General features: G+C 29.4%; 1 protein-coding gene across 1 annotated transcript in view; it reads right to left on the reverse strand.

Moving 5' to 3' along the window:
• Positions 1 to 24,537: 24,537 nt before the first annotated feature.
• LOC129988815 (uncharacterized) overlaps positions 24,538 to 27,453 on the reverse strand; it is a 92,431-nt gene continuing 89,515 nt past the window's right edge. Inside the window, exon 4 of the mRNA XM_056097086.1 lies at positions 24,538 to 24,920. The gene's annotated coding sequence lies outside the window, so the exon portion shown is untranslated. The remainder of the gene's footprint in view (positions 24,921 to 27,453) is intronic.

A 27,453-nucleotide genomic window follows, 5' to 3' on the forward strand; every position in this document is an offset into this window, starting at 1 on the left:
AAAGCCTTGTTGTATTGAAAAGCTACTTCATTTGTTGGCTGGACATACACAATTTTAAAAAGTTTATTGAAGAAAAATAGAATCAATATTAAAAATAGTTTTGAATGTTATAAACAAAAATTTTGCCATAAGGTAAAAATTATTTTTAAGGCTAAATAAAGATTTCTAATATCGGTCTGAAGCTTTCTTTGAAAAAAAAAAAGTCAAAATTGCTCAAGTTGAGTTTGGAGAAAAAAACCAATATGTGAGCCCTGTTCTAAAGTTTAAATTATTTTTTCCAGACTCTTCCTGATTTTCAAATTTCTACCATCAATTGGTAAAAGTACAAAACGGAGAGCTAGTAGTGATGAAATGACAAGATAATGATTTTCTTCCACTTTTATTAAAATGAATTCGTCTACTATGCAGTGATACTGTCCTGTCAGACATTTTCATGCGAAAGCCAGAGAAAATTAATCGTCTTTCGAATCTACATAAAATGGTAAACAGATTCATGGCCGAAGTGCATATTCTAAATTCGTATCAGTTTCCAAATTGAAATTTACACGAGAATATCTTAGTTTCTTGTATGTCTTTCCTCGTATATGAAGTGTAATTAGAGAAAGTGTTACAACTATAAAAAAAATGACTATAGATTTTTCAAAATTCTTCGCATTGCAGATTTCTCTGAATTAAAAATAAAATCACTGAAATTTTGTCTCTTTTTCAGTCTGTGAACACGAAAACTGAAGAATGAATTTCAAGAAACTCGTAAATTGGCATATGACCTTTGCACCAAAATAGACTTATTTGAAATTTTGCACAAAATCAATTAGCAAAAAAGTTTGCCTTTTTGTCCCTCTATGACAAACTCAAAAACAAATGTCTAATTGGATAATACTATATATTTATCATGAGAAACATAATTCTTTTAAATTTGAGCTAATCAAAGCGGCGTAGACCATTTGTCGATCAGTATAAAATATATGAGCGCTATAACTCACTAACATAATGATTTAAACAAATGTAATTCAGTATTTGGTCTTACCAGATTATTATAAATATGTATAAATTTTAGACAAAATCGATAGAAAACAAGACACACAAATATATATCCAGTTTTCAATTACATTGTGAAGGAAAGACCACGCGATATTGTTAGTATATGAGACATTTTAGCGGAGAATAACTAGAACAGGCTCGATTCATGAGGATCTTCATTCTAATTCTTAATGAAATAGAAATTTCTCTTCATAAGAGAATGAGGCTTAAAATCATTTTTTTTCTATGATAATGGAAAAAAGTTTTCATTTGATTAAACCTAAAATATGAAGCTAAATTCTTTAAAAATAATTTTCCTTTAATTAATATCTTTTTTAAAAATGCATTATTGATTTGGGATTTGAATAAAAAAAGCACTATATTTAAATATGACAAACTAATTTTTTAAAAAAGTCAAGGCTATAAAGACATTAACATTAAAAAAAAAACCTTAGCATAATTGATTTTTTGAGCCATAATTCAACTTATTGCAGTAATTGCGATACATTAATTGTTTATTAAAGTTTGCAAGGAGCTTTTAATCACTGAACATCTATCAAATAAATATAAGCCAAGAAAGAGGAGGAAAAAAAAGAATATTACAAGTGATATTCCAACAAAGTTAAATCGGTCGTTATCTTCCGTGCTAGCTGCATTTGCTTCTTAATTTTTCCTTTTTTTTTCTCAGCAAAACATACGCTGCTAGTGTTTATCTTGCAGCACATTTTTTTTTTTCTCAGATTTGTTGGAAGCAGTTTTTCACTAATTACTTTTACTCAGAGAAAAAGTTAGAGGAAAGAAAAATGTCGTCTGATTTATTTTTGTTTCCAAGTAAAGTGAATTGAGTCAAGTTCCTTTGGCTACGAAAATCGTCTGCCAAATTAAAATATCTAAAAACATAAATTTTGTTTTGTACAAAAATAGAAATCGTTTCCAAAATTATTCATTACACAATAATTCATTACATTTTACAGAATATTATATTTTTTCTTTGCATAAAATTAAAGAATGAATTTAACATTAATAAAATATAAAAAAAATGATCGTATTAAAATGCTAAAAAAGTTCTCTAAGTATTTACAGAAAACTTTTGAGTATTTATCAGAAAATTTCATCAAATATTTAGCTGAAAACTTTTCTTGGGTGTAAACTTTTCAATATTTGACTTAAGTCTTTAGTCCTCCCAAGATAATGTTTTTGAGATTGGCGTTAATTTTCGGAAAGAAGAACTTATGGTTATAATGACTTTTGTTCCATCTGGTGCAGGGGCTTTTATTCTTTTCGCCCTACCCCTAGTAGAGAAAAAATTTACAGTGGGCGCAAAATAATAAATAAATATGTTTGCAAAAAAGTACCGGCAGTAAAAACCTATCTTTAACTTTTATTACCATCTTATTTGCTTTTTCATTGTTAACCAGCGTTAATGGTTTTTCTTTTAAGGCTACTTTTTTTTTGTTGGCGTTTTCTTTGCTGCTTGGGGTATTGGAGTTTTAGTTTGGAAAAACGACATATGTAGAAAATTTGCGACCGCAATTAAGTGCATAGCAGACGCAAAGCAGAATATGCTCATTTCTTGTATTGCTATGTTTTGGTGGGGGTCAAATTAGATTTTATTGGAGTTTTTCTTGCTTTTCTTTAACATCTGTTAATTTTTTATTCGTATTTTTTTTTTTTTTTCTATCCTTGAGGGGAAAAGTGCAATAAAATGTTTCGTTTACGTTTAAAGTGGATGTTTAATTAGATATTAGTGTTTCCAAACCGTTTAAAAAGTTTTTTCGAAGAATTATAGTTTTGTTTTGAGATGATGGATTTATGTAAAGACGATAACGTTTGGTGGTGGTTTAGGGTAACAAAAAAAAGTAATTGGACTAAAATAAAATTAAATACCATACTTTGTTTGATTTCGTTAATGTGGAGCAGATATGGGTTTAAAAGGTTTTTTTCCCGTCCTCATGTGGAAAAAAATAAGGTTTTTTAAACACATTAAAAAAAAGTATTTCTTCGTAGGCAGTTTTGACTTATCGTTTTACTAATCATATTCCATTACAATTTTTTTTCCAGCAAGCTGTATTTACCAGATCATACAATTCATGGAAGTTATAAAGTTTTAAATTTTTTTTTCTCAAATATAAATATAATATGGGATATCAAGACTGTAAGATTACCAAATAAACGATTAAATTAGTAATAAAATATTAATATTGTAGAAGTTCGGTCATTCTGGTTAATTGCGACCACATCAGATAATTGGAGAATTGCTGAAAAAAAGTCACTTTTGAAAAAGAATTTTGATTATTATATATTAATTAAATGGATATAAAAATAAAGTTTGCATATTGAGTTAAAAAAATCACTATTTGAATATTTCAAAGTAGTTGAGTTTTTTTATCCTCCCAATATATATATAATGCGAATTTTTTATTTTCTAAGCAAACCAGATAACTGGAATTCTAACGGTCAATATTTTTTGAAATCTCATTTGTATTGATTTATCTATAAGAAGATTGGGATTTTCAGATTTTTTTTTTTTTTAATTTCAAGATACGTTATTAAGGGAATAGTAGACTCTATTACACACTTCTGGGAATTATCCGGTCAGAGGTATGAAAATTTTTATGCATTATGTATTAATATATAAATACGTCGAATTTCTTTTAAAAAATTTTAAAACAAAATATATCCCTTTTAAAAAATTAATATATATCTTTTAAAAATTTCAAATATTACAGGCGATTTAATTTTTAATTTTTCTGTTATTTTTTCTTCTTACCCAATGTAAATTTATTTGGAACAAAACTATGTGTCATTTTGTATTTCCAATTAAATCTTAATTTTTTAGAAATACTTTTTATTTACACTTACTGAATTTTCATAGGTATTCTATATTTTTCTGAACTAAAATCGACTTTTAACGAGCTAAGGAAACTCGAAACATAAAATGCATATCCCATTTTCTTTTAATGTTTGATCGAAATCTTTATTATCAATTTCATTTAATTTCTTAAAAAATTAAGACACCTGGAACATTTCAACGATACGTAATCTAATTACAGCATCACTTTGAGAAAAATCATTAAGATGTACCTTTCTCCTCTTAACTCTTCAAATATTTATTTTACTCAGCAATACATTTTATGACTCTATTTTAGTTGAATATAAACATATATTTCGGTAATGAAACGATTAAAATAAAATTGCACGTTTTCGTCCATTTTTGCTTATTTCAAAGTCCACTATCCCCTTAAATGTTTCTAAATGTCATAGTTTCTTTCAAACATATTCTTAATGTTTTTCATTTTGTAATTTTGAAGGATCTTTTAAAACCTTTTAATTTTTTTACAATGTTTAGACAATTCAGCTAACGGATGGCACAATCCTTTCATTCTTATTTTTAAAAAAAGTAGTGAAAAAATTTTAGATTAGAAAAATGAAACTTTCCTAATAAATAATTCGAAGTAATATATATATATGCATATATTAATCTAACTTTTTTCTGCAATTTTTTGTAATTTAGAAAAATTTTAAATAGCTCGTTTTAAGTTAAAACAGCAGAACGCAAATTTTAAAAAGCACGAATATTTTTTATTTAACTTATTTTACATCCAGTTTTGTATAATAATCATTAGTAAGGTGTTTTCTCCGATTTTCAAATTTACTGCACGTTGTTGTTTGAATTCCTTTACTTTATAAGCAATAGTGTACTTTTTCAGTTTAATGTTTTACGAAACCTTTTGTTTGTTGCAACAAATTAGATCTGGTTTTCCTGTTATTAAACCTCGTACGACCAACTATCATCATATTTTTTTCTTCTGTAAAATACTCTTTTGTCTGTCATAGGAAAAATCTGAATTATGGGAGAACTTTTTGAATACAGAGCACAAGTTATAGAATATATTATTTGACACATAAAACTAGACAGAATTTATTTTGGAATATTGTGCTTTTGAAAAAATATTTATTTTCGGAGTCTTAAAAGTAAATAAAATTGCTGCAAAACGTCCGAAGTTTAAGAATCAATCGTGGTGTCGATCATCCCACCACTCGAAAACTGTCCAACCCGACCGTCCATAAATCGACTCTGTTTACATCCCTTTAAAGCCTTCCGGGTGCTAGCTCGTAATTTGCGAGACCAATTAAGGCTTCGGAAAAGTGGCAACATTTATCATCTTCGTACAATTAAGCGCCGTCTGGCGGATAGTGTTGCCGATCATAATTAGGCTCTTTTGGGCAATTGACAGAATTAAATGTCTTGGAAACCAACTCTGAATGGTCTTCTCCTCCAGAGCTCGGAGTCCTGTTTCCTCATTGTGCCAACTTTCACCATGCAAATGAGTGAGGCCAGACGTGAGGATTTTAGTCCATATTTAGGCGAAAGTTATGACAGTTACGGACGATAATTAGCAGCAGCAATAAGGGAGATTGGTTTGCACCGGACTAGTTTCTGTTACCCCGTGTTTAATTACAAGTGCCAGTTGATGGACTAGGAGTTTCTGTCCTATTCCATTTTAAATTCAGATTCGATTTCTAATTGGTTATGTAAATCGGGTTATAAATAGTCGCGAAATGAGATTTCTGTCTCGAATTGTTTTATAAGCATTCATTTGTTAGAATGGATAAGAAGGTTGATTAAATGTGGCTGTGTTCTGAAAAGGTTGTTTTAATAGAATTTTAGGTTAGAAATGTTCAAATAAATGCCTATAAATGAATTCTCAATCTTTATATTTGAGCTTGATAATTGGATGCCTATTGTATAACTTATGATTTGTTCAAAGATGAAAATTGAGCTTAAATGTATGCAATTCGTCAAACAAAAACTATTCTATTCTAGTTCATTTCAAAATACTTACAAAATTAAATGCAATGGAACTTGACTAACGTGAAGAAGGCGAAATAAAATTGTCTGTATGAAAAAATTCAAATAAAATATTAGATCATAAATGGAAATGAAAGAACACCAATTCCCAAACCAAATTTGGCAGTAAAGTTTACTTTTTAATATTAAAGTTTTAATTAATAATAGATAAGACATCAATATTTTTAGTAACGTTATAATTATTACAATAAGTAGATATTAATGAGTTTAAAAACAATAATTAAGACAAAGTAAATATACAGTGCACATCGCTTTTGAGTACTTCAACAGCCCTTTATTGTTATGAATCTGTAATATTGCTTCTCTGCACAGTTAGTTTCATCTTAAGGAAGATAGCTTTACAAATATTTTAATGACTTCCAGGTTACTGACGCCTATAGCCTTGGCGATTTCAAAGTTCTCGAATGAACAAGAACCATGACGATATCTTTGGGGAGCCAAGCTCCAGGTTCCTTCTGGAGAGTTCGGTACTCTTCTGGAGACTATGACAACACGGGGAGAGCTAAAGTCGTCGGCCTATTGAATTTTTTTGTTTGAAAGAACGAGTTTTTCTTTTGTTTTATCCTGATTGCTGGTGTGCTGTTATTTACGTTTAGATGTCTGGTAGCGTGCTGTTTATTTCTGCAAGCACTGCATTTGTGAATTCTTCAGCTTTCTCCTTCAAGTTTCGCGTTTGCTTCGAGCTTTCTTGTAAATGATGAGTCGTTATTCGTTATCGAGCTTGTTAGACAATACACTCAGTGGTAGATTTCAGTAACATTAGATGTGAATTGCTAAACAAATCTTCAAAATATAGTTTCAAAATTCTTGCTTTCTTATATACGGAATAATGTAATCGTTAAAAGAGTTCAAACTGAAGATTTTGACCAATCTTCAATTTTCAGATCTCCTCAAGTTCGAAAGACATTTGTTTACCGTTATGTCTGTGAACATAATTCAAAAATGTTTAGGGCTAGATGGATGAAATTTGGTGCATGGACTTAATAATACATTTTATAATTCTATAAAGATTTGAAAGAAATCTATTTTGAGGAAGTAAGGTTGCTTGTGTACAAGTGAACTCGATAACGACAAAACATAAGATATTAGGTAGATAAAATTTGATACGTAGGTTTAGTATCTAAAATATATTTTTCAGATTTTGAATCCTCCGTCAAATTATTTGTCCGTCTGTCGGTCTGCACTTTCGCGTGCATGTAAACGCAAGAACTCATAAACACAATGACTTAAGTAGATGAAATTCGGTAGGTTATCTTGTAATTACAATTGCAGTTTTTCTTCAAATTTTGTTGTCAATCGGCCAGGAAAAAATGTCCAAATACACATTCTCGCTATAGACTCAGCAAAAATGCTAGATTCATGCCAAAGATCTATATTTTGTAATTATCGTTCACCAATACCAAGCAAGGAGTTCTTATCCAAGTTCACAGTTTTATCTGGATGAAGGGGAATAAGACCCTTATTGGAGTGTACCCTTACTGCTGGTTTCTTTTTAAAAGTGAAAAATTATCACCTTTGTGATTTAAATACATAGTATAGCAATGACCTTCTTAAGTGAATCGAGGGTATTAAATTTTTCTTCACTGAAGATTGAATTTGCAGGCATATTTAAAGAAAAGAAACAATTCAAAGATAAAAGTTTTTTTAAATTTAACTTCGGCGTGGAATGAGCCAAAATTAATTTGAAAATTAAATGTGAAATTTTAACATCCTTAATAGACAAATTTAATTACACAAGAAATTTTGAATGATCGTCGAATTCAAATTAAAAATGATAAGGTGCCAGTTGAATTTACAAAAACATGGCATTAAAAATTCCTTTTTTATGAAAATTAACACAATATGAACTTTAGATGGTTATTAATTGCTTTCTTGTTTCTATTTTGAGAAGTTAAAATATTATGTTTTGTAATATCTATTTTTGAGTGAATGCAATTAAACTCCATAAATTGAAAGATATATATTACAAGTTTTCGATATTCTCATTTCCCTATTTTTCTTAAATATTCAAAATTTCCAATTTAAAATCACTTCTAAGTCAAGTCAAATTCTAGATTAATTCACTTCATAGCCACCTTAGATCCTGGCTTAGAAATTGGAAAACAAAACATGCTAGAAACTTGAATAAATGCTTTTATTTTTTTTTCAGTCGAAATTTCAATCATGACTGTTTTTAATCATTTGATGAACTTTTTTTTTATTCAATACCTGAATTTAGCATTGCTATTGATTCATTAACGTAGATTAATAGTACTAAAATTTATTTAAATACCAGTTGTGTGATATTTCATATTTAACAATTTATGTGCCTTAAAAAATCCCTCAATAACATATCGAATAAAATTCACAGTTTGCGTACTTTCAATTCGAATTATTTTCATTTGCAAGTGGTTTCTTTAAATGGAACTTGAATGATTTTAAATGCAATTTCCATGACTTGGAATATTCTTAAACTTATTTTCGATGTTTAGATCTTTAAAGATTTTGTGTAGTAAAAAGATCCCTATAAAAGAACTAACAGAATCTTTATTTTAAATGGAATTTCAAAGGATTTCAGATTATAAAAAAATGGAGCAGTGGCTTGAGAGAGAGAGAGGGGGGGGGGGGAGAGGGAGAGGGGGAAATGGAGGGAGGGGGGGAGGGAGAGAGAACAAACAAACAAAAACAAAAACTCCTGATAATGTTGGTGTATCGTTTTGAAGAAAGAGTAATTTAAACTGGAAATTTCTAAAATTTAAACTGTCTGTGTCCTGCTTTAAGCATATTATTTTGCTATTTTTAATATTTAAGTACAAATCATTTATATTAAATTACTTTTCATCTTCAAATGTTCAATATCATTAAGCAAAAATTCGTTTTTTAGTGAAATATAATATGGAACTGAATGCAATTTCTCGAATTGTATATTTTTCAATCAGAAATATTTACTCCAATTAATTTCATTTCTTCAAAATATAACTCAGATATCGGAAAAACAGAGTAATAAACAACTGTATTGAAAAAAAGTATAGTTTTTGGAAGCAATGAAAAATATCATTTAGGCAAGTAATCATCTTTTATTCTTTGCTGAATTCTTTTCTTCTGGCAGATGTTGATTTTCACAACGCTTATTGATAAATCTACTTTCTTTTCCAAAAGAAATTATCTCCCCCGAAATCTATCCTTAATTCCTAACATAACGATTGAAGATCTTACATTTACAACACTAATTCGATCCTGGACGATTCTGAAAAGACACAACTCAACTCGTCTCCAGTTCCATTCCACCTACAAAACATCTGCTCTAATTGGGATGCAGACGATTATTTTGAACTTCGAATTGCCATTCGGTCTTTTATTTATAATGAAGGCACATTTGGCATATTCGTGTTGTTGATTATTGGTGCAAATTTCCCATCTATTCAAATACAACTCCACTCTTCCAATGTTCTTAATCCATTCTCTATTTGCAAATCAACCATTTCGCTTGACCAGATGAATGGGCCAAAGTAATGAGTAACATAAAACTAGTTTTTCTTTGTCGTTTTAATTTGGATGCATCATCGCTGAATTCGATGGCTAGTGGCCATTGTAATTTCTTGTATTTCATTAATTTTGAATAGATAGGAAATCGTATCTCTTTTCAGTTTATTATCTCGTTAATAACCTACCCCTATTTTCGGGGGGAAACATTCATTTCTTGTTCCTCCTCCCCCTCTTAGTTGAGATGCTCGTCCCCTCCTAGTTTTGCAGGATTTATCTCTTTGTTAAGAGGTGGGAAAAGGTATCCACCGTGATTTCTAATTTGGATGGGTTCTTGTTTAGGAAAGGGTTGCCACTTGGCTTAATTTATCGCTTTTTATACTTATCAATAATAAGGATCAATATAATTTTTGTGTTATTGCTTTCCCTTTAAATTTTATTTCGTATAAGAATAACGTGAAAATGCGATATTTAAAGAGATGGCACTATTTTAAATCACATAATTTGGTGTAAATAAAAAAAAGAATTATATATTGGTTCATTATCTCTAAAATATAAGCTTTATGAAAGAAATAAACGCTGAAATATAAGTTGATAACTTAGAATATTAATCTGCTTTGAGGATTTAAATGTTCTAAATTATTTAAAAATTTAGATTTTCTTCAGTGTGAGATGTTTCGTGTATCTTAATTTTTGACAAATTTTATAGAATTCATTGGTATTTTTGCTATATTCCCAATTTTATTTTAATATATAGTTTAGATGTCTATTGCAATTAGAAAATGGAACATCAAAACACTTTATCAAAAATGAAATGATGAAAATTCAGCACCTATACTTAAACATCTTTTAACTAAATTAGTTCAAGATGCTCATTTTAATTGGGGGGGGGGGGGCAGAGTAAATAAAAATTGGGAAAAATTAAAATTATTTTTAAGTTTTAATTTTTAAAAAATGTATTTCGTTTAGGACTTTTTAAAGACATTAAATATAGTTATTTCATGATATAATGATATAATTTGCACATGATAGTTTATATCTCTAATAAGTTAATTTAAAAAAAATAAAGTACTGACTGTATTGTAGCAAAGATTAGAATAATGAAATAAGGTAAATTCATAAACACATGAATGAAATTGAAAACTTTCTTAAACACCATATGGAATCTTTAAAAGGCAAACTATCATACTTTCTGTAATTTTTTCTCATCAGATAAACCGATTCATTTTCAATCAACGAATAATGGTCTGGTAACCTTTTCCAAATATTTTAATTTTTGCTCGTAATTTATTTGTACTAATACGGAATCGATAGTTTATGTTGATTAGACCGAAAAATATTTTCCTCAAAAATATAATTAGTTCATTACGAATAGTATTCCTTGTACTTTCATTCATTCCATGAAAATTTAAAAGTAGGTGACTACATTGAAATATCGATTTTTGGCGAAAATATCGAATAATTTACTCTATTCTTAATTATTTGACCGTTTTTTCATAAAGCCGTTAGAATATATTGTTCCAAATTCTTTCTATGTTAAATTACATTCGTTTTTATATTTGCATATTATGCATTTTAATTAGAGTTTGACGGTTTTTCAAACCCGGTTTTTCAAAACCCGTTTTTTAAAGTAAATTTATAACATTTGAAATCTGGTTTTTTAATTAAGAAAACCTGTTTTACTGAACGCCTGGGTATTCCTAGTCTTAATATATTGTACTTTCCCAAAGAATTCAAAATAAAAGAAACTACTCACCAGAGTAATGATTTTTTAAAAGAAGCCATGGAAAAATCAATTCTTGAAGACCTGGATATATTATTGTTTCTTAAAATCCTATATCCTTGGGAGAAATTAAAATTAGTGAAAATAACATAAATATTATTTGAAATATTTGTTTGAGTTTTCGTTATTTTGTGTAAGTAATATTCATATGCAATTCTTAATTTTTTTTTAATATTTTGATTTTGACATTGATTTTGTTTTTTGTTATTTTATATTAATTAAATAAAATATTTTTTCCTATTCTATTTTTTGGGACAAAAATTCGAAAACCAGATAAAACAGGTTTTTTGGTAATATTGAATTCGAAAACCGGTTTTTCAAAAAGTCGGGTTTTGTATAAATTACCCTAATTAACCTACCCTAATTTTAATCTTATTTTGCGTTTTTAATTGCAAGTTCCTCAAATTTTAAATTTTAGCAAAACTTCATTAATTAAAAGTTAATGCATATTTGTGTTTAATTTTGGCATGATTCCCAATATGTTCTATATTTGTTAAACAAGAAAATAATCTTAACATTAAAAAAATGTTTTACTCTTTTTTTATTACGAAAATTAAAATTTTATTTATCAGTCGGACCCCACTGTTCAAAACTAGGAAAAAAAAATTTCTTAGTCTAGGATTTAAATATCTTTAAATCATCTGCAAATTTTTGAATAAATCATGTAATAAGCTTTTTTAAAATTTGTTTTATAAACTTTTTTTGTCAAAAATCAACATTTTTTATTTTTAATAAATATATTTTGCTTCATTGATGTTTTCTCAATTTATTTGGTGCGAGATTCCAAAGATACAAGCATTTTATAACATTATCCCCAAAATCTTAAATTTTCTCAAATATACTTTCGATTCACAAATCTTCCGAATGTGAATGATGCACTGTAAATGTTGTCTTTCCTGAAAAACACTCGCATACGTGGAAAACGCGTTCCAGAAAGTTATCGCAGCTCGTCAAGCCAGAAGAGCAATACGATTCATGCATTTCCAGACAATATAATAGCACTTCCGAACACACACAGAAAGGAGGAAAAAAACTATTTAGTTATAAATTTTCAAATTATTGCAACCAAATGCCGCAATCGCATTTAGAAGATTAAGTTTGAATATTTCTTTTGCATACAATTAAAAAATACACCAGCGATACGTAAAGCATTTTTACCACAATTCTGCAGTTTCTTTAAAGAAATTTAGAAAAACTTAAATTCTGAGTTATCTATTTAAAACTTGAAGGTGGTAGGGCGAACAAGTGTGACGGGGGAGGGAGTTTCATAATTTAAATTTGATTCTTTGAAAAATTAATTCCATATTGATTTGAAGATAACCTCCTTTGACGACCAACTGGTTCGCTGGAAATATTTGCATTTAATGTCATTTAAATATCTTATGCATAATTTGATACTCATGATTAGCCTCCTCCTCTAAAAAGTTGAAATATAATGAAGACAAATATTTTGATAGCCTTGAATCTGCGCTGTGTTTTGGGTACTTTCTAATGAAGTCCAAATAAAACATGTTATAAAAACATGGCTTTCGGTTCAATCTGTTTTTTAAATGTATACCATATTTCATCGTACTGTAATTTTATTGTCTTATTCCTCCTGAAATCTGGGTAGGTAATTACATACAACTAACAGAATCGATCTAATAAGAAAATCGTGCGATTAAAACATTTGCAACAATAAACAGTTGAATTCCCCTACAACAATGAAATTATCTTTAAAAGTTATGCTAAAAAAGTTTTTTGGGAAAAGTTTTCAAAGTTTAATAACAAATTACGTGATAACTAAATTAATATCATTAAAAAGAACTTGTACGTTTTCAAAGAGAATTTTATGCAATAACTTTTTCGGAACTTGTGATCGCAAAAATCCAACATAATTTATTAAAATATTATAAAAAAAATATTAAACAATGTTTAAATAAAATTTTTTAAATGTTAAAGCATATTTATATAAAATTTGATAATTGTTAAATGAAACGGTCTGCCCTACAGAACTCCAACGCACGTGCTTACTTCATTATTAATAGCGTTTCGCTTACTATCTTGAAATTACAAAAATTTGCTTTATTTTCTAAGCTTTCGCCCTTTTTGAAGAATGTAAAATTTTAAATTTTTTTTCCTGCAATTGCGATGAAAATTACGCATTGTAACTGCATTAATATTTGCAAGTTTATAGTAATACTTATGACCTAATGTATTAATATTATTATTAGCTTATTATTATCTCATACTATATCGAACAACATAAAATTTTGGGACAAATAGGTTAATGGCAAACGGTGCTATTTCAACACTTCATTTTCATAAAGAAACTAAATTAAACATAAAACATGCCACATTTTAAGTATGTTTTATATTATTTTTATATTTAATTTTTTACAGACATGTTATAGTGCTTCCTTTGGTTTTCACGGGCATTATGTAAATAAATTGTGTTACAAACACAATTACTTTTGTTTACCACTTAATTTTAAGCTTCAAGTATTGGGCATCAATTTTTTAAAAATAATTTGTTGTTTGACTATTAGACTGAAAATCCTTATATAGGAGATAGGGGAAACAATTATGGAAATTAATGTTGGGGGTCCCCTTAAAACTTTCTCTCAAACTACCTCTCTAATAAAGTTCTCTCTTTCTCCCGTATAAAATTGTGGACCAATGACCAAGGCGGTAAACGCCCCATTGTTCGGAAATTTTTCTGCTCTGCATATTAATTCTTCGCTTTCTAATATTGTGAAGAAAAGAGATTGTGGATTTTGAACGACTTTTTTCCTCAACCAATTGGAATACCAAATTTGATGCAAAACTAGAGTTGTAGTCACGAGATCATACATCAAATGTCTCATCTCAGTTGTTGCTCCTATTGAATTATTTACATACATGAGAAAGTACATACAAACGATCAATTCCTTGATGGAATTTGCTCAAATTTTGATACAAACCTACATTTAAAGCTTAAATATGGATATCAAATTGTATACTTTTAACTTTTTACGTTCCGCAATTAACGTACTCCATTATACTTGAAAAGAAGACTGACTTCCTATGAATGAATTTCACGCAACATTTGACAGAGATCTATAAGTTGGGTGTAAAAGACATATATCAGAATTCATCCATGTATTTTGAAAATTATATCCATGTTTGGGTATTTTGTTCTAGAAAACAGAGAAATATATTAGAACATAATTCCTTTTTGCTGGATTCCTGGACACATTGGTATCCCTCGGAATGATGAAATTGATGTTGCCGCAAAAACAGCTAGCTCAAAGGAAGACACATTTATTCCCTTTCAAGACTTGGATAAAATTTTAAGGCAATGTTCGGCTCCATATATGGCAACATACCTAGGATTTTCAACTTGATAATAAATTGTATTCCACTCAACCATCTATTTCTGGTTTTAAGGCTGCCTCTCTCAGCTGTAGATGGAGTATCAAGTTAACAAGATTTCGCATAGGCCAAACTTATTTTATTCAAAAGAATTTACTTCATTCGGATATATTTCCAATTTTTTCAAGATGTACTGTCATAATTTCTGTTCGGTATATCATATGTGAATGCCCAAAGTATAGTTTTCTAAGAATAAAATATTTCGGAAGAGATTATCCAAATTTAAAAGATGTAATTGGCACACCTTACCATTTTAATGTTTTCATTTTTACTTGACATCAATTTCGTGCATAATATTTTTATTTTCACTTTGTTCTTTTAACTTTACATCCCCTTGCTGTTTGTAATGAATAAATTTTTTGTATTTTAAGTTAACACGATTTTGGCATAGATTGGCTTGTATTGGACCTTGCGCCAGAAAAAAAATCAATCAATCGGAACATAATCCCTAAAATGTGTTTTACAGACTCAGGGAAATCTAAAATGCGAGGTTTCGTCAAATTTTCAAGTTGGATTTTTTTAACAAAAATAGTGTTTTCTTGAATGTGAAGAGTATAAAGGGAAAGTAAAAAAAAAATATTGTAAGAGCATTATTTCTATGTTCTTCTAAAAAAAACATCCGCGGTACCTTTTTGGATTGTTGAATAAAAATGTCAACGAACATCGCAACAATCCGTACCAAACACTATTCATCGCCAACTAAAGAGCCAAAGCACTAAAATGTGGCGAAATCTAGAACCTCCGACGCCATTAGCCGACTGCTTTTTCCCTGAGCTCTCATAAAACAGTATGATTAATGCAGCTGGAAACAAAACTCGCATTGTTCAGCCATTTGTCCACTCCCGACAAATTCGGCCTCATCCAACTCCAATTCCGGAACGCCCCTCTTCATATGCGACGAGTCCAAGTTTTAATCGAGTTAGAAGAAAAGATTCGTTTCATCATCAATTAAATGCTGTGACTAATCAGTGATTGGGATGGGGGAGGGAGGTAGAAAATTGGGACGTGAACAATTCTTGGGAACATTTTCTTAATTAAAGGGATTTTGAAATGTTTGTCTCCGTCGTCTTTTTAATTGGTGAATGATCTGCTAGTTTTTAAATGCCGTAAATGAAATAGGATCGCTTACGGTGGAACTTTGGTTTATTCGAACATCTTTGATTCAAATTTCTCAGGAATTCAAACCACTTTCTGGTGTTCTGAGTGTCTTGTTAACGATGCTAAAATAGCTTTTATAATATTGTTTAATTTTTTGTTAATTCCGAATTTCAAACAAAAGTAGTATTCTCGAATGTCTTTTCGTAAGTTAAATGAGGGCACAGATAAAATTGTAAGTAAGTAAATTTTTAAGAACCTAAAAAAATTACTGTTTATTAATTATTTAATAGAATGATACAAATTTTCCCCTTTTTAAAAAAATACTTTGAAATAGTTAAATTTGCATTTTATTGTTTATTTTGAATTTTTGCTGTAGTATTCTTGTATTCAGCATATAATATACAGTAAATATAGTATAATAAGTCAGTATACAATGTTTTTTACGTTTTATTGAAATTACTTTTTTATAATTTTTAAAATAACTTCAATAACTTTTATTAATTATTTTCTGTTAAGTAGAAGATACCTGGTAGACAGAGCTTTAATTTTTAATTTAATTTATTTATTTGTAAAATCGCAAATAAAATTCTATTTTATGGTTTGTTTAAAGTTATAAGCGAAATCTAATTAAACTTCAAACGCGGGATCGAACATGAGAGAAATGCATGGGAGTCCGAAGTCCTAACCATTACTCCATCTTTGATACGATAATACAGGTCATGTGCAGTCACATGTCAATATTTTGTTATAAAGGAAATTGATTTTTTTTTCAGGAGACACCTAATTGGATAAACTTACAAAGAAAAACCTTATCTAAATATAAAATTTTATCCAAATCGTTATAGCCGTTTCCGAGATACATGAAATAGATTTATATACGAATTGCTCGTTTAAGTTAAAAGATAATTAATCTATCGAGACTGTTTCATTTTAAAATTCTTTGCCTCTATCTTTATTTTAAAAAATTATCAGTTTCTTTAACTATACACAATTTTGAACAGTTTCTACAGTTTTTAAATTTCCAAGTAAATCCAATTTTAACAATATTCCCTTTAGCGTTGAATTTGCCAAGTTCGCTGAATAAGCATTACTGTTACTGGTGGGGAAAATGTTTATCATCAACCTGCTTCTATTGAAGCCAATATTTTTGAAATTTTAAAACTTAAATAAAAGTTCTTTATCTGTTCTTTCAAATTAATAACTGTTTCCATCATAAATTCTTTAATTTTCGAATATCCAGCATTTTTCTATGGCACATCTCTTCCCCCACTCACCGTGATTGTTACATAAAATATTTTGTTTCATTAGCCTTAATCAAAGTTTTACTTTCAAAGAAAATTCATCGCGTTGGTAAAAAAAAAAAAAAAATCTTAAGAATCCCCGTCGATGAAAGGTTAATTAAAAATGAGAGAGTAAATAACTCATTAGATCCAAACGTATCCAACTCTCTAAAATCAAATTACGAAATTTATGAATATGAGTTTCCCTTTCTAAAAACCCTTCCTTTCGTCAGAGTAACAGGCATTAATCAAATATGGGAGAAAACTTTGTCATTGAAGAAGTTTGGTCACACATTCTCGCATGATATTTAGGGAAAGTGGTATGAGTCTTTACACAATAAGAGGCTCGGATATCCCAATTATAATATGAATGATAAAAATTTAATAAATAAATTAGTAATAAATTAAAAGAATTGAATGAACGTTTTCTGAATGGGAGCCAGTTTTAACCCATACACTGCCATTTACAAGATATCTCGTGTTGAAACTGCTATAATATTAAGGGTTTATAAATTTCGCTGACAGTGAATGGGTTAAGAGAAGAAAAGTTTAGGATTGGAAATGAAAGGAAAAGCGAAAATAGTAATGGTAATCATATTGATTATGAAAGTAATTAATTATAACTAAAAGAAAATTCATTCAATATAGCTTTAATGAAATTTCAGTACAATTTAAAGCCAAGGTTGCGTCTAAAATTTTTCTGATAAAGTTTAAATCTAAGAAATCAGCGAGATTTTTTTAACTTTAAGTGAATCCAATGCAATATAGTTTAAAGAACCATTGCTTAAATGACCTTAAGATTTTGAGAGTGAAGTCTTTATTAAACTGAGATTTCAAATGTGCACTTATTTTGTAAATTGAATTTTATGCTTTCTTATCAATTCATAATTTAATCTCATTAAATTTAAAATAATGCCCTGCACACCACTTACCTTTGCTATTCCTCTAAAGCCTCCATAAGATCAGAAAAGTTTCAAAATGTCAAAAGTGTAAGAAATTAAATATTTTTAGATTAAGAAAAATTTTCAAGATTTAAATTTCAAGAATTAAATTTTTAAGATTGAAAGAACACAATTTTTTTTCTTTGTAAGGGACACAATGTTAATGAATGCATAAATCCATGAGAAAAAATTAGGATACTGATATTTGTTATTTAATTAGATATTAAACATGCATTTATCCCTAACGGATAACTAAGACTACATCTTGTTTAAAAAGAGACATGAACGAAATCTCTCTTCTGAAAAGTTAAAAAATGTAAATCTATGAAAGCAAATCAAAAGATATTTTGAGTAGATTTTCTTTTCAAAATAATGAGTAAGGTTTATACTGATATTGTTTCAAAGACTCAAATTTTACCCATTCATTTCTTTAAATTAAAAAAAAATCCAGTTAAACTTTCCATTGTCTTCAACATTTTGGTTTATAACTGCCTACTATTATTTGATAGTAGGCAGATAAGCCAGTCTTCCCACAAATTTGAACTCCCCTAAAAATTCGTTATAGATGAAAATAAAAATACTGCATTTTATGCATCACTTGTGATGCAGACGCATAATTATACGCTAAAATACCTATGCGAAGACCTTTAATTTTTATGTCAATTGAGCGCGCTGTTCCGGAAGCCGTATTTTTATCTCACAAAATCTTTATAACTCAAATAAAATTTCGACACCCCCGAAATCCACTCAAGACCCCTTTACAAGAATTTAGCAAACCATGAACGAATCTTCAATAATTCCAACATGATTCATTAAAAAAGAAAATTAATAAACCTTCCGACTGAAAAACTCTCCCCATCTGCATTCCACACATATTTAACTTCGTTACTTTGGTTCGCCGTGTTAACAAGAATGGGTGATTCTTTGAAGTTATGAATGCATCATGTGGTTTCATGTTTTTCAAGAATGTTAATGATGGGAATAAACTTGCAAAGTTAATAGCAATTTTCACAGTTCTAAAAGTTAGTTTTGGCAGCAGTAACTTTGATTTAATATTTCTTCACCAAAAAGTTTTAATATTTTATTTTAATTGAATTTATTTGGGTATTTAAAATTAAATTTAGAATAGTACTTATTCTTTTTTTTTCTGTTATAAATAAATATTGACATCATCAGTTGTCTTTGACGACTAATAATTCACTTAGAAGTACATGCCTATTCTAACGGTTTAGAAACTATCGGGGTATGATCGGTTATTGGAGTGAGTTAGAGTATTTTATAATTCAAAGATACCGTAGGGTTATTTTTATCGTAATGTTTAGTATTGTTGGACCTATTCTTATCTAAAGAATATGTATGATATATAAAATTCCATTCATTGTTCTTCTAAACCTGTAAAATAAAATTCATTTTTTTAATCCTATTAATCGACAAATTTACAAAGATCCAAGTAATTAAAATATTATTTGTTGTGCAAGGAGTCATTAAATCATAAGGTTCTTGATCTTCATTCTCTATAATTCTGATGAATAAGTTATAACTCTGTATAGTTGAAATGTGTAGTATCTTAACAAATGCTATGCATTTAATCAAGAAGCAGTTAAGGGAAGAGAGCAGTTAATGTTAAAATATGTAAAAAGACAATGTTATAAAAAAGTAAACATAGCATTTGAATCCTCCCCACTCATTTCTCATAATGAATATTCTTTGCTCATTCTTTCTTGTTCTACTGTTTTTCGTTCTTCGTCTTCCCACTGGTGTGGCTTGGCGTGGTGTGGAGAAGAGGATGCCAACTATAGTGTCGTCCTCGTCATCTGACCATGGTTCACATTTACGAGATCCGTCCCAAAATAGCCCTAGTGTTGCCTTAAAACGGGACGTTAACATAACTAAAACTAAACTATTTATCGTTCTTTCTCGTTCCACTATTGCTCGTTCTTTCATAGAATTTTTGTGATAATTCTGAAAAGTAAATTGGTAAACTTGGATCTTTTTCGACATTTTTATAATTTAAAGGGAATATTTCAAATATAAGATATTGTTTATGAATATTTTAAATATTGATTTTTTTTTCCAGATTTCAATTGCTGATTAGATTTCTAACGCTTTTGAGAAATGATGGGAAACCAAGCCAGCCAAGACAGTGAAGGTGAATTCCATGAAGAAGTAAGTTTTACTTCAGGCCATTAAATATTGTGTAGTAATTGAATTATTCCATTAAAGTATTTGCGGACTTAAACCTTTCAACACAAAATGCTGTATATATGCATAAGAAGCTGAAAAGAAGCGAAAAAGAGGGGAGGGAATCGTGATTCAATGTCTAATAATATCCGCATACTTCTCATGGTCGTGGCAGGTGATCGAACGCCATCATCACTGCATATTGCCCAAGATATATCGACATTTCTCGATGCACTGTGATTTTATTATTTACTGAAATAATGATTTATTAATCTCTGTTAACATATTGGCTCATTAGAAATTCTCCAAAAGTTTATGAGAAACTTGGTAATTTTCATTTAATGAAATGAAAATGTGTTTTCCTTAAAACAAAATACTTATTAAAATCCTTTCAATTATTCAAGACTATAATGAATTCAATATTTCAAAAAATAATGCAGTTTAAATCTTATACTGTTAGCACACGAGATTAAAGTTAGAATTAAGTATTAAATTGGACTTTGATCGAAAAAGTCTCGATTTCAGAATCGATGGTTCTGGATTAAAAACTAAATTTCACCACAAATGGGAGCCTGTGATGTACTAAGTTAAATCAGTATTGGACAATCAATTTGCTCTCTAGCTTAGCATGGAAGGGAGGATATAGGCTTAGATGGTGTTCTCGGCATTTGATCGCTATTTAAATATGAGAAATCCTTTCAAAATATCCCTAATGTTTCTTTAAAACAGAACTTTCATTATATTTAATTATACAATTAAAGTATTTATAAAGAAATTTTTTATGAAGTCAATAAGTCAAAAACGAAATGTGTTTGAACCGAACACTATATCCCAATTTTCCTAGTAATATATTTTTTAATAAAAATGCTTATTATAATTATTACATAAAAGAATATCCTAAATTTTCCTACTTATAGCCGAAATCCGAAAACCACTTTTCAAGACGAAAATTCTGGCAAAGAGTTTTCGCTTTTAAGTGAATGGATGATGAATCTATTCCTCCTTTCGATGAATTGTCTTTCAGTAATTTCGAGAAACACGTGTGAAGTGTCACAATAAAAACTAGCGGGAGTTGTCTCCTTAAAGCTTTCTTGCATGCTCTCTAAGGAAAGTGAATTTTTGTTTTAGATATGTTTTTCTCAACCGATTAAAAAAAACTTGACAAAAAAAAAACCCTATTTGTTATTGCATTTTTGAGTTATCGAATTTGCATATTTCTGAAAGAACAGATCGACAAACAATAAATTCCTTGTTACATATGACTCAATATTTGATAGATGGATACCATATAGATGCTTGGTTGGTTGAGTTGCGTTTTATGGCGCAAGAGCCATATTTGACTAAACTGCGCCAAACACTAGATATCTACATTCTTCATATTTTATGTTATAATAACCAGTTCAGTAAAAGAAAATTTTAAAGTTTAAAAGAAAAGAACTTAAATGAGTTTATAAATATTTACATCTCTAAGGAACATAAAAAGGTTTGGATGGGGATTTTTTCCAATCAGTTGGCTTAAGGTAGCGCCATTTGTTCCAAATCGGTTGAGTCTATATGTATTAAAATTTTGACACTCTATTAAAATATGTCGCACAGAAAGAATGCATTGACAATGAGAGTAAATAGGTGAAGGCTCTGCGCAAAGCAAATGTTTATGCGTAAGTTTTATATGACCTATTCTAAGGCGAGTCAATATGATATCTTGTTTCCTGCATAAATTATATGTGTTGAAGCGACCGATAAAAGGGCAAAACGTGTGTAATTTATTTGTGAGCTGCTCGTCCCAATTACTTTGCCATTTCTTATTGATCAAATTCCTAACAGCTTGTAAAGCATCTTTCAGTGGGACAAAGTTTTCCACCGTGAGCGAAGCCGTTTTAGATGCCTGGTTATAGATGCAATTTTGTTCATAGATTATAGTCTATGAACAAAATTTTACATATTAAGCTTTATTTGTTTTTGTAGTTAAAGTATTAAGTTACCTTCAAACAGACGTCTTGTCAAGACTATTATAATAAATTTCATCCACTTAATTCAAAGCAATTTTGAGATATCTTTGTCACAGACATTCGTTAAAAAATGTGTTTTTCGAACTCATTACGTCTTAAAACGTGAAGTATCGTTAATTTAGAGTCAAATTTTTTGATTTGAATACTTCGCATACTAGAAAGTAAAAAGCAATAAGAATCATCTACAGGTTATTTGAGAACAGGCAAATTAGATCTGGGAAGTGAAGAGAAATGGGGCCGTATCTGTTCAGGTTTTTATTCATTCTGGAATAATAATCGCATTCCCTATATGAAAAAAAGTTAAAATCCATATTGGCAATAGCAGCATTAATCTTTCAACTTGGTGTTTAAAATTTTATCTTAGAACAAAATATTTTTACAAACAAAAACAGTTAATTGAAGATGTTACTCAAAAATCACGTCTTAAGTTTTTCCATTTCTGTCCAATATTTTTTTCTATATGTGCAATTTCAGTGAAATTATGAAATTTCTAATTTTAATTTTTTGAATTCCCACTTCCTTTTTAATTTAAGATATTCATTTTCTTTATTACATTCATTCAAGAAGATGTATAATTTTGACTTCAAGGAAAGTTTTTAAAAGAACATTTTCTCTTAATCTCAAAAATTACCTTTCACAATTTTCAAATTTTTGTTTTAATTTTGCGCTTCCGTAAAGAGATTGGCAGCAGAACAGAATTTCAAACTGCTAATGCAAAATAATAATAATAATAATTATCAGTCATAGTTGTACTATTAGAGGCACATCAGGTTTAGAGATGAGGAACTTCCGGTATGGTGATTGGTTCTCCCTATCTTGATGGATATAGAAACGGTGTGGGATCGGCTACCTTCCACCAGTAACGGGACGTGATTCCTATTCGAGGGGTTTTGCCGTGATCGGTGATGGCCCTTAGAACTCATAGTCCTCTGTAATGCTACCGCATCATTCAAATAGTTCAGTTCTCTCGCTTTCGGGTGGGCCGGCTATAACTTGATTGTTGTTACCATGTATAATTTACTTTATTTTGTTATTTGACAACTTTGTTTCTTAATCATTAATTACCATTTCTCCCCTTTAGATACTGGAAATTTCAGATTGTGGGCTCGGCTCGTTTCGATTGGTGTCTACGAGATATCTTTAAAAAGCCATTGTTAACAACTTCAGAGTCATCTTCTACCACCACAGAGTAAGCATACTATATTAAATATGCAGAGTGGTTCAAAAGGGTTTCTTTAATTACGTAATCGATCTGTTTTATTAAATCAAATCGCATGTTTTTATGAAATATATTTGAGGAATTACTAAGAGGCCTTTTTTCCTGCTTGTTTCAATATTCCGATACTAGAACTTTCCGACGATTGTACTTAGATAAGGGACGATAAGCAAAAAGATGAGCGGTTTGTACCCCTCCTAATGCTGCTAATAATGAGATCAACGTATTGTTAAATGGGAGTATTCCATAATTGAAACATTTCATATTTTCTGGCCCTCACTTTTTGACAAAATGAACGTCCCCTGAAGCTTACGCAAAAACTTGGAAGGATTCCATATTCAAAAATGAACGAATGGTTTAACATCACAATTTTATAATTTTGTATTTAATGTTATTTTTTAATTTTAAATGCGCTTTACTTATCTCAGCGATCATAAAATGCATCCTACATGTTTGGTTTGAAACTTGCAGCTCATTTCTCGTCAAATACGTCTTCTAGATATTCTGTCGATTCTTAAATACGGAAATTTTTCCACATTTTTTGTGTGCGCCAAGAAGGGTTGATTTCTCCAAAATAGAGGTGAGATACGATAGAAATATTTATATTTGATAATAAGGTAATCCCAGATTATTTGCCGATTTTAAACATAGTAATAGCAGATAATCTGCGAAATTGTCGGAAAAAAGACTTAAATTTACGAGAAAATATTTCAGAATAATTTTTATTAATAGTAGGTGGTCAAACATAAGATGAAGTTGTATTTAACAATAGATTACTACATTTAAAATTTAATGGTTTCTTTTTCACGAAAAAATGCTTAATATCAAATCATTGATATTTAAGCATTAAACTGCTATGAGGTTTTTTATATAAATATGCAGTGAATCATCATACGATTTGTTAAAAATTGATAAATTTTAGCAGAGACTATTCATTGATCTCTGTGAAGTTATAATAATTTTTATTTGTTTCAACATTTTTTTATGTGTATTTATCTTTGTCTCTGATCTTATATTTTAATAAATGAGTGCTTCTTAAACCTTTTGTAATCTTGCCGTTTGATTGGCGCAGTATAACCAAATATGGCTCTTGGGCCAATAAACCGCGACAGCTGTGAAATTATAATTTACTTCTTGCCAACTGAATTATTTAAATATCTTATAAATATATCATTCATGAGAAAAAATTATTCAATTAAAATAATTTATTGATCATTGAAAATTGTACATTGCATGGGTAACGCAAAAAAATCATTTATGGCATGTGCTTCTGGTTGGATTGTTATTTCAGGTTTAATGGCACAAGGACCACATTTGGCCAGCTTCTGGTTGGCCGGTCACTGCCAATTCTGTCAGCCTACTTTTTGATAATACATTTTGTAGCTGTGCTTTTATGTATGATTTTGGTTCCAATTTTTTTTTTTTTTTTCCATGTTCATAGCTGTAATCTTCGCGAAAGCATCCATCCTCAGATTCATCAGTTAAAATGTCGACTAATTCCCTGATACTTCTGGATCCGCATGCTACCTCTTTCCATAAGAGATGTGGCCCCGTAACAGCTGGGATGTATATGCTGATGAAGATGGTAAAGCAGAAGATTATGGTTCAACATTTATTCTAACAGATGCGTTTCCTCCTCCGCCACCAAGTGTTGGATGAAACTCCTAAAAAATTAACAAATTTATTAATATTTTGAATTCAAAGAGGCATATTTGAGAATGTATCAATAATTTTAAATTTTTTGCACTATTAAAATTTATAAATTTTATTACAGGTAACTTCTACAGAAGAATGAACTGTTATCTGGCAATGGACCAATGGAAGAGACCAATGGAATTTCCTAAATTGCTGTGGAGCACTTCATGGAATGTATTTTCCGATTCAGGTACATCCTCTTTGTGACAGCAATTTTTCAACAAGGGCTTTAACATTATAATTCTGTTAGCACTAACTATTTCGGGTACTTCTTTTTTATATATATTGATGTTGGATACAGTGGTATAATATCTAATGGTGGAATTTTTCTAAACTATTCACTATATGAAAAACTAGCTTTGTTTGGGAGTGTTTATTGGTACAAGAAACATTTTTAGTTATGTTATGGCAAATAAATGGACAAATTAAAATTGCTTTATATAATTGGTCGGTAAAAGCATCTTATCCTTTTCTTGATTTATAAACAGTAAATGAAGAAAATATTAAAACTGGTGAAGTTATTTCTCCTAGATAGAGATTAGGAATAACTGAATAAATATATAATGTTCAGAATATTTCTGGTTGTAACTGTAAATAATCAAAATTCTCCTTAAGAATTTCCCCTTAAATTTCAAATAATCCCCACCAGAATAATTTTGACAAGATTCCCGTGCAAAGAATCTGTAAAGGGGATTTACACTCAGCCAATAGAAAGATTATCAGTAGGCAGCGTAGGCGTAGAAAAGCAGAAAAAAGTTCTGTCCATGGAAAGTATGCGATGTGCCAAAAGCAGGCCGCTGTTCCATATTCCTTTCTGAAAATGCATTTGTAAAATTTGCAGTTTTATGGAGTAAAAAAATAAACACTAATAATAAGGTTCATCCGGCATTTTTTTTTTTTTTTCACTTTGCTGATTTTTTTGAGAGGTTATTTCTTCCTCATTTCATCAGGCATTTTTTCTCTATAATTCTCCTAGTGAGATATGTTGACCTTTTTTTATTTTACCATATTTCTTTGTGCAAATAACCTTGAATTTAAGAAGCTAATGTAGATTATTTCTGTCCAATCTCAATTTAAATTGTTAATTTTTTTACAAATATTTATTTAAAAAAATTTCATTGCTGAAAAAAAAATGGTTAACCAAATCGAGGTTTAAGAAAATTAACTTATCAGCCATATTTAATGTTTAAATATCTATGATTTTAAGAACCAAATGTGTAAAATATCTTAGTAATTTCAATTTAAATTGTTAAATGTTTTTATAATTTTGTGATAAAAATAATTTGTTTATCGGATCGAGACTTAAGGGGGGGATCAGTTTTAATAATTTGCAATATTTCAAATCTAGAAATTAACGAAGTAATACTCTAGAAAGGGAGCCTTTAATTTTATTTAATTATCAATGAATATTTTTGCACTATCGGCACACTCAAGGAATTAGCATTCTCATTCATTTATGTACTTGCATAATTGCTTCATTGCTAATTGGTGATATTAGTACTGTCACCACATTATTTTTTAAATCTTTTTCTACCTCCTAATTTTTTTTAACTTTAGTTTTTCTACTGATTAAATATAGTATTTAAAGTCATTTTCAAGTCCCATTTTTCTAGCTATAGAGTTAATTTCAACTTCTTGTTATTAATGCATTTCAGGGAGAGAAGAATTATGTAAAAAAACTCATAATATTTAAATTATATTGATAAGAAGTACTTTAGTATAAAGAAGTGATTATACCATGGAACTTGCCAATTTCTATATTGAAGGAACATGGTAAATGAAATACAAATCTCTTGTCTCTGAAGTAAAATTTGATGTCATTCCTAAAGCTATTGAGCTAAAAATCAAGAGCATAAGGGGTACTTATCATTTGGAACTCTCCAAAATTAAAAAGATAACTACTTTTGGAATAGCGAGGGAAAGCATATACAAGCCGAAAATGAAATGTTTTAGCTTAATGTACGAGTTTCTGAGAACCGTCTCTGAAAAAAGACGAATTTAGTAAGCATGCACTTTTTCATATGCTTAATTATTCTTAAACTCTTTATTTGTATCTGTAAATAAAATCAAATAAAGTGGGCTTATGTGTTTTTTATTTATTTCCTGTTCTTTAAAGTTAGTAAAAAATCCATTACAAATTACATTTGATTGGGCAATGCAATTTTGATTCTGTGCTATTGGTTTTAAGGTAAAAACTGTAAAGATTAATTCAATTTGTTTTTACATTTTAGAATATTAAAAACAATATTTGTGGAAGTAAATTATTATTATTATTGAAATTAATATTTTTAGGTGCCAAGAAATGATGGACTCGATGGCGAAGAATAGGCCAGATCCTCTTGACAACGTCTATTTTAAGAGTGTGCATTCCCCAAATGTCCAGGGAGCGGTTATGAAATAGAAAAATGAAAATTTCAGAGCCGTTTACAACAACAAGTAGTTTGTTGTTGTTTCTTATGGCACTTGCCATAGGCAAGCCCGCTGTTCGAAGACAGCGGATTT

Source organism: Argiope bruennichi, chromosome 10 (genome assembly GCF_947563725.1).
Source record: "Argiope bruennichi chromosome 10, qqArgBrue1.1, whole genome shotgun sequence".
NCBI lineage: Eukaryota > Metazoa > Arthropoda > Arachnida > Araneae > Araneidae > Argiope > Argiope bruennichi.